The sequence below is a fragment of the Conger conger genome, chromosome 11 (assembly GCF_963514075.1).
Source record: "Conger conger chromosome 11, fConCon1.1, whole genome shotgun sequence".
Classification (NCBI taxonomy): domain Eukaryota; kingdom Metazoa; phylum Chordata; class Actinopteri; order Anguilliformes; family Congridae; genus Conger; species Conger conger.
The window spans coordinates 4,102,587-4,111,171 of record NC_083770.1 but is presented as its reverse complement, the minus strand read 5'-3'; the positions used below and the strand labels follow the sequence as shown (position 1 = coordinate 4,111,171).

General features: G+C 41.8%; 2 long non-coding RNA genes across 2 annotated transcripts; both read right to left on the bottom strand.

The window, feature by feature from the left end:
• Positions 1–243: 243 nt before the first annotated feature.
• LOC133141341 (uncharacterized) lies at positions 244–5,457 on the bottom strand. Its single transcript, XR_009710079.1, has 3 exons — positions 5,218–5,457; positions 2,071–2,149; positions 244–1,622 (listed from the first exon to the last, which is right to left on the bottom strand). It is a non-coding gene; the product is annotated as an uncharacterized LOC133141341 (long non-coding RNA).
• Positions 5,458–5,853: 396 nt separating this feature from the next.
• On the bottom strand, positions 5,854–7,507 carry LOC133141342 (uncharacterized). Its single transcript, XR_009710080.1, has 3 exons — positions 7,433–7,507; positions 7,005–7,059; positions 5,854–5,910 (listed from the first exon to the last, which is right to left on the bottom strand). It is a non-coding gene; the product is annotated as an uncharacterized LOC133141342 (long non-coding RNA).
• Between the last annotated feature and the right edge of the window lie 1,078 nt (positions 7,508–8,585).

Sequence of the window (8,585 nt, the reverse complement as noted above, 5' to 3'; positions counted from 1 at the left end):
TGTTATAGGAGTGTGTGTGTAGCAGGGTTATACTGTGTGTAATGGTGTTATAGGAGTGTGTGTAGCAGGGTTATACTGTGTGTAACGGTGTTATAGGAGTGTGTGTAGCAGGGTTATACTGTGTGTAATGGTGTTATAGGAGTGTGTGTAGCAGGGTTATACTGTGTGTAATGGTGTTATAGGAGTGTGTGTGTAGCAGGGTTATACTGTGTGTTATGGTGTTATAGGAGTGTGTGCAGCAGGGTTATACTGTGTGTAATGGTGTTATAGGAGTGTGTGTAGCAGGGTTATACTGTGTGTAATGGTGTTATAGGAGTGTGTGTAGCAGGGTTATACTGTGTGTAATGGTGTTATAGGAGTGTGTGTAGCAGGGTTATACTGTGTGTAATGGTGTTATAGGAGGGTGTGTAGCAGGGTTATACTGTGTGTAATGGTGTTATAGGAGTGTGTGTAGCAGGGTTATACTGTGTGTAATGGTGTTATAGGAGTGTGTGTAGCAGGGTTATACTGTGTGTAATGGTGTTATAGGAGTGTGTGTGTAGCAGGGTTATACTGTGTGTAATGGTGTTATAGGAGTGTGTGTAGCAGGGTTATACTGTGTGTAATGGTGTTATAGGAGTGTGTGTAGCAGGGTTATACTGTGTGTAATGGTGTTATAGGAGTGTGTGTAGCAGGGTTATACTGTAAGTGTGTAATGGTGTTATAGGAGTGTGTGTAGCAGGGTTATACTGTGTGTAATGGTGTTATAGGAGTGTGTGTAGCAGGGTTATACTGTGTGTAATGGTGTTATAGGAGTGTGTGTAGCAGGGTTATACTGTGTGTAATGGTGTTATAGGAGTGTGTGTGTAGCAGGGTTATACTGTGTGTAATGGTGTTATAGGAGTGTGTGTGTAGCAGGGTTATACTGTGTGTAATGGTATTATAGGAGTGTGTGTAGCAGGGTTATACTGTGTGTAACAGTGTTATAGGAGTGTGTGTAGCAGGGTTATACTGTAAGTGTGTAATGGTGTTATAGGAGTGTGTGTAGCAGGGTTATACTGTGTGTAATGGTGTTATAGGAGTGTGGGTAGCAGGGTTTTATGGTAAGCATGTGCAGTAATGGCGTTATGCATTTGCGTGTCGCGGTATTATAAAAAAAAAAAAAAAAAAAAAAAGATCAAATAGGCCCTGGTCCATATCTTTGTTGTGCAGGTAACAGTCGAAATTGTACTTCCCTCTAGGGTTTTTCAGCGCACTTATCCTTGGTTATGGGTGTGCACTTTGCACGTTGTTGTACGTCGCTCTGGATAACAGCGTCTGCCAAATGCCATTCATGTAATGTAATGTAATGTATTAAGAGTGTGTGTAGCAGTTTGTGTTTTGTGTTTACTTAGGTTTTCTTTGTCTAATATTATAGTTTGTCTAAAGATTTGAAACCATTCAGAGTGAAAAATAGGCAATAACAGAGGAAATCAGAAAGGGGGCGAATACTTGTTCATGGCACAGCATGTGCTACTCTGAGAGGAAATGGCTGCTGCTTGAAGGTGTGCTGGTGGGCCAGTAGAGGGCACTCTTCTAGCTGAAGCTGATTAAATCCAGTGCGCCTTCATCGTGACGGGCACTGTGAAAGTGCTGCTCTTCAGCTGCGATGTTAAAATGATTCACTGTCAGTAAAGTTCCCATGGCACTTTTCCAAAGGTACAGCTATTCATCTAAGTATCCTGGTCCAAACTGGCTCTTTTGACCTGGCCACCTAATGGCTGCCCCTACATCTGAGTGGCCACACAACCCCTTGCTTTCCACACCCACTCTGATGTCCCCCAGACCTGAGTCATACATCACAGAATCACTCCAAGAACCAGTGTACCAGGAATGGAATTATCATCATTTTAACAGATTGTGGACTATAAAAGGGGGGTGGGGAGTAACAGATATTCAAGATGGCGTCTGGCTGTAACATTCCTACCTACTCCTCTGAATTCAACCGTTAAACTGTAAAATTACAACAAATCTCTGTGAATGTGAACTTTTAATTATATGTCTTCTGAGTGATGATTGAATTCCAGATGTTTTCACATTGTGAACACTTACCTCGTCCACACAATAACAGCCATCAGTGCAAGAGTCACAATGCTTCCAACAACTGCACACACAAGTTCTGTCCAATCCCCTGCTGGAAATAAACAGACATAGCATTTCGATGTTTGTGTAGGAATACAGCAGAGACTACAATTCCAAAGTGTATGACACGGGTGTGTGGGGGTTGGACCCAAAATGCACGACTCAGACAAACAAAGTCCCGTCAGGGCTTTAATAAGGGATTGTCCAAAGCGTAATCAAAAACAAGCAAAGTTCATACACAGTTAATCCAGCCAAAACCAAAGTACAGTACTGAGGGAGAAGGCAGTCTCATAATCGGGACACCATGCAATAAGTCCAGTCACCAGGAAAGCTGTCAGCGGGGCAGTAGTGCAGACAGACGGTAGGCAGGCTCGGGGGCGAAGGGGGTGCAAGAGTCGAGACCGAAGTCCGCTCCACGGTGCAAAAGCACAAAGACAGCAGGCAAGATGTCATGGTACAGGCAGGCAGTGGTCAACAAAACAGAAGTCAATTACTTTGGTCAATAAACAGGCTTGGATCTTAATGGGTAGGCAATCGCTTGACAAGAAGTTTGCAAAGACATGATATGAACACTGAGCTTATATGCAGGTGTAGACAGGTGCAGACAATTAGTTTGATAGCAGCATGCGAATGGAAATCAGGTGTGGAGGATTGACAAGTTAACAAGATAATTAGTAATCGTTAGTAAAAAACCTATCCTGACCTAGCCTTAGTAAATTAGTAAATGACATGCACAAGAAACGTAAGGGAAACATGAACACATGGTAAGAATATTTGTATTACCCAATCCTGATCTAAAGTTAATAGTTTAGTAAGTAGACACGGGAAAATGAAACAATTAGGGAAGCGTGAGCGACAGCAAGGGAGAGAGAGAAAGCATGAACGCAAGGTTTGCGGAAAGACATGAAAAAGTGTATGCTAATCAATGAACGGAACAACATAACGTGAAACAACATAAATCGTGACATAACAAGTTTGCGAACTGTGACATGAATAAAAAATATATAACGTGACATGACAAGACTAGAAAATACATCCTAACAAGAACTAAACATGAAATGTAATGTAATGACCCGGTAATTAGTCCAGTTAAATGTTCGGATTGTTTGAAATGTTCTCATGTATCTGTTCACTGTATAGGTTCGGTATCTGATCGGTAGCTCAGCAGGTGGGGACTGGGTTTTGTGGGGGGTCTTAAGAGGGTGCATGCTGGGAGAGAGCTCTCAGTTCGGGACCATGGCTGAGCCCAGTACATATACGTAATGGAAAGAATTCCCTGTTCCCCTTGTTAAAGTCCCGTTTTTGTTACAGTTTAATAAAACGTTAATTTGTGGATCTAGGTCTCTGTGTGGACTGTTTTTTTTCCTTACGGATCGCAACAGTAACATGACATGACAATGAAACGTAACAAGAAATAAAACATAAAAATGTGGCGAGACTAGACTAACATAATACATGACATGACAATAAAATAACAAAGACAATAACTAAACATGAAACATGACAGGACAAGCATGAAACGTGACAGTGTAAACAACAAGGCTGCCAAGTAACCAGAGACCACTGGCATCAGTTTGGATGGGTCCCGGATACATTGGGTAATCATTTTAAAATTTAAAGTAAGTTATTCAATTCAATTTTAATCCTCACAGCAAGGAGGTCCTGGGCTCGAATCCCCGTTGGCCGGGGCCTCTCTGTGCAGAGTTTGCATGTTCTCCCCGTGTTTGCGTGGGTTTCCTCCGGGTACTCCGGTTTCCTCCCACAGTCCAAAGACATGCACGTTAGGCTGATTGGAGAGTCTAAATTGCCCATAGGTATGAGTGTGTGAGTGAATGGAGTGAGTGTGTGTGCCCTGCGATGGACTGACGACCTGTCCAGGGTGTATTCCTGCCTTTCGCCCAATGTATGCTGGGATAGGCTCCAGCCCCCCTCCCTATTCAGGATAAGCAGGTTAAGATAATGGATGGATGGATGGAATTCAATTAAAAAATTGCTCATACTGCAGCTAAGTTTACTTGGCCGGTCCAGCAGTAGAAAGTGGCCTGTAATCTTCCAGGGACTCGGTCCCAGACAAAACGAACCTTCGAAGATAACGTCACCAATAGTGTGAAACACGCGAGTCTGGCCTCTTGTACTCACAGTTATTTTAGTATATTAGTCAAGATAATGAATTCCACCAATCTTCCAACATCTTCATCACTTGGCCAATTTCAGTGAATGCATTTTGAATGATTGATTTTCTGTGTAAAGAAACAATGGGCTAGGTATTGCAGCCTAAATAAATATCATGCAGGCTGCAGCCTAACTTAGACTTGTACTGGCCATACCTTGCACTGTGACGACCAGTGCCTTTAAAGTCACAGCAGTAGAGTTCTGGGCTCCGTGGGTGTTCTTTGCCTCACAGTAGTACTGTCCACTGTTCCAGGAGCTAACATTAGTAAAGTTCAGACTCTGTCCTGATCCTGCCTGCCAGACTACAACTCCATTCTCCTTAAACCAGGTGTATCTCTGCACTGGTGGGTTGGCATCGCTGCTGCAGGTCAGAGACACTGAACTGCCCTCCTCTATTTCACCAGAGGGGCTCACTGATACTGAAGTGCTCTTAGGAGGATCTGTAAGATATGAAATCTAAACTGGACTCGTAGAGTGCTTTCAAATCATTAAATCATGCATTTATTTCCATATTCATGTTTCAGCTAATAAATAAAGTTAGTAAATACTACATGTACATTATTACATTACATTACATTATTGACATTTGACAGACGCTCTTATCCAGAGCGACGTACAGTTGATTAGACTAAGCAGGAGACAGTCCTCCCCTGGAGCAATGCAGGGTTAAGGGCCAAGCTCAAGGGCCCAACGGCTGTGCGGATCTTATTGTGGCTACACCAGGATTAGAACCACCAACCTTGTGTTTCCCAGTCATTTACCTTAACCACTACGCTACAGGCCACCATGTACATCTGTACATGCAGCATATGATAATCTGTAAGATTTAACAGTACATTTCGGCTGAATACTTTGAAACCTGTGTGATGTGTAAAACTTACTTTCTACAGTGATGGTAACATCACCAATAGTGTGAAACACGCGAGTCTGGCCTCTTGTACTCACAGTTCACAGTAAGAGCCACTGCAGGGGAGGGGAGAAGCTCAGATCCTTTTACAGCACAGGAGTATGTGCCTCCATCTTCACTGCTGGCTGTGAGCTGGTGTGTCTGGGTGGTGAAGGACAGAGGAGATCCGTTTCTGTACCAGGTGAAGACTGTGCTGCCAGTCAGAGTGCAGGTGGTGTTACAGGTCAGTGTTACACTCTGTCCCTCTGTCACTGAGCCAGGATTCACCCTCACCTGTAGAGCTGCAAACAAATGAAAACTGTAAAAACATCTCTCCCTTCCCCAGTCTTCCATTCATTGATATGGGAGAAGGATCCTATGAGCTCATAGCATAAAATGGTTACCTGTGACTGTCAATCTGACACCACGTCGGCCACTATATTTTCCATCAGCATGGTCAGTTCGGAACCTGAAGTAATATGTTTTTGCATCTGTTTCTCTCAGTTGTTTTATTCTAAAAGTGCAGTCTCTGTTCAGATTCTCACGGTACTCTACACGACCAGAGTACTCTGGGTCCCGGGACAGGTCATCAGGCTCCTGTGGATGGTGCCAGAGAATATACCAGAATGCTTTCTGCACTTTGTGCCATGTTGGATATGAGTAAGTGCAGCGCATGTCTACTGAAGACCCCTTTAAGGCACAGATTCTCTCAGGGGTGTAAGTCACTCCCCATCTGTTCTGGCCAAGAACACCTGAAAAACACACACACAGACAGACAGCTCAAAAATGCTCGTACAGACATGTGTGTTGCCAACATTACAGATCATGGATTCAATTCACAAAAATGAAGTGTCTGTAGAACAACTGCACAGAACATTTTCTCCAAAAATACAGCACATCAATAACTGCATACAGGTCTGATGATTCTGTAAAACCGGAGATATTCCCATCATGCCTCTGTCTCAGTCTCAAAGCTGGATGTGAAAAAGAACTTCATCTAATAGAGTAAATTCTCTCTCTTTTAAATGGTAAATGTTTTGTATCCAAACCACTGCACAATTGATGCTTCTCATGCATCCATTCACACACACAACAAGGTATTTTGCTCAGGGACACTTCGACACACTTCGACACACCCAGGGCGGGATTGAACTGGCAACCCTCAACCAGCCAACTGAGCCAATGTCGCCCCATTTCAGGCAAAATATCCCTTTTTTCTCACATTTTACTCAAATGATTCAAATGTGTCCTACATTTGTGATTTTCGAAATGACAGGTGTAAATGTGCTATCCTGAAATGATCTGTGTTTTTCTGTCTCTGTATTTTTCTAAGTACCTGCCCATTTACAAACTCTTGCTTGTGATTCTGACTACGTCTTGGATTATCTCTGCTATGTCTGATAGCCCCGGTTTCAAACCTTCACCTGTGTTACTCACCACAAACTTGGTTACCTGTGATATTCCCGCCTGCTCATATCTGACCATTGCCTGCCTGACCTGCTGTGAACTGAATAAAGACATTCTATTGGAAACCTCTCTGATAATAATGTTTCATTGTTTAGCTTTTATTATTTAGCTAAATGTATAACTGTTTTGCTCAATGTTTCATACATTGAGATAAATAATAAAGACTACTAAATAATTAAACTCACATTATATAATTTGTGGATAGCACACTTACCATTTGCACCTGTGATTTCAAAGATCATTTCAAAGACTTTTTGTTAAATGTGAGAAAAAATGCAAATTTTGCTTAAATGTTGGGGGGAAAATTACGAGAGAAATGATAGTGTTTTGTCACATTTGGCACCCAATAGAAGAAAAAAACAAAAACATAACATTTTACCTGACACAGTCAAGAGGGTTACCAACAAGGTACTGAAGGCCATGGGTGCACCAGACTGAAAATATTCATACAAATAGATATTATTCTTATTTACAATGTAAAAATAAATGGCAGAGAAGAACACTGAGTATTCTCTATATTCTCATTGTAACAGATGCTACACAATGAGTTACTGTGCTGGTACATTGTCAGAGTATTCTCTATATTCTCATTGTAACAGATGCTACACAAGAGCACACAGTGAGTTAATGCTCTGACTTTAATGAAGACCTCACACAAATACACTGCTATTTGTCTGGAATAAACAGCAATCATTTTTCACCAGAAAATGTAATTTATTTTAAATTTGATCCAAGTTTAAAATTCTCGTACCAAAATATATTGGAACATAATTTATATTCAATTCAATGATGTGATAAAACACTTACCAGGAGAGAGGTTTGGTGCTTTGTGGATCAGGGCTCAGTGATTTGCTAAATGTAAGTAAAACAGCCTGACTGACAGAGCAACAGGACTAAATGTGAAAGGAAGGTGCTAAACACTAAATATAAATGTAGAATGAGCTCAACTAGCTGGCTGCCACAGCCCTTCCTTTTTCTCATAAAGTGAATGCATATTTTTGAACATGGCTGAAGATATGACATGCAGTAATGTGCATAATACTCTGTGCATGGGAGCAATGAGCAATGAGCAGAATTTTTCTGAATGTATACCAAAAAAAATAAAATGATGCTGCTTGTTCACAGAAGACATTGTAAATTGGAATTAAATAAGAAACAATACAAAATGTTTGCAGAAAAAGGAATTCTGCGATCGAAGACTGGTGATCTGGTGACTGATGTCTGATGACGTATATCTGATGACTGATGACTGATGTCTGATGACTGATATCTGATGTCTGATGATTGATGACTGATGATTGATGACGTATATCTGAGGACTGATGACTGATGGAGTCTACGTGCAGGCCCAGCTCAGACCTTCTCTGTTTTTCTTCCAGCATTTTCCGAGTCGCTCCCTATGTGCATTTCACAAAGGTTTTCATACTGAGATTCAGATCCAGACCAACGGCAATGAAAACATCTGCTCAGATTCAGCAGATTCAGATGTAGTTGTGTTTATTAATTAATCAAATAAGCATAATTACAATTAATTACAAATAATTACAATTATTCTGACAGCTCTATAGCCTACACTGGTTCACTCCTGTACTGGATTACAGTGAAATCTTGAGGATACACCTGCAGTCTCTGGCTGTAGCTGGTGCTTATACAAATGAGCAAGATGCAGTATGATTGAGCCAGTTAAATAACTAAGAGCAGAAGTTGCCACAAAATCATGGTTCTGCCCTTGCTGTTCATCCCTGGTGCGGACAGTTCTGAGAGAGTGAGGACTGTCCATCTGGGCCACCGTACTCTTGCTGGGCTCTGTGTCTGAGTGAGAGCAGGGTGCATGTTTTATATTAGGTGATAGTACTCTTGTGGCCAGTGAAGGGCTCTGCTGGGCTCTGTGTCTGAGTGAGAGCAGGGTGCATGTTTTATATTAGGTGATAGTATTCTTGTGCCCAGTGAGTGGGGTGCA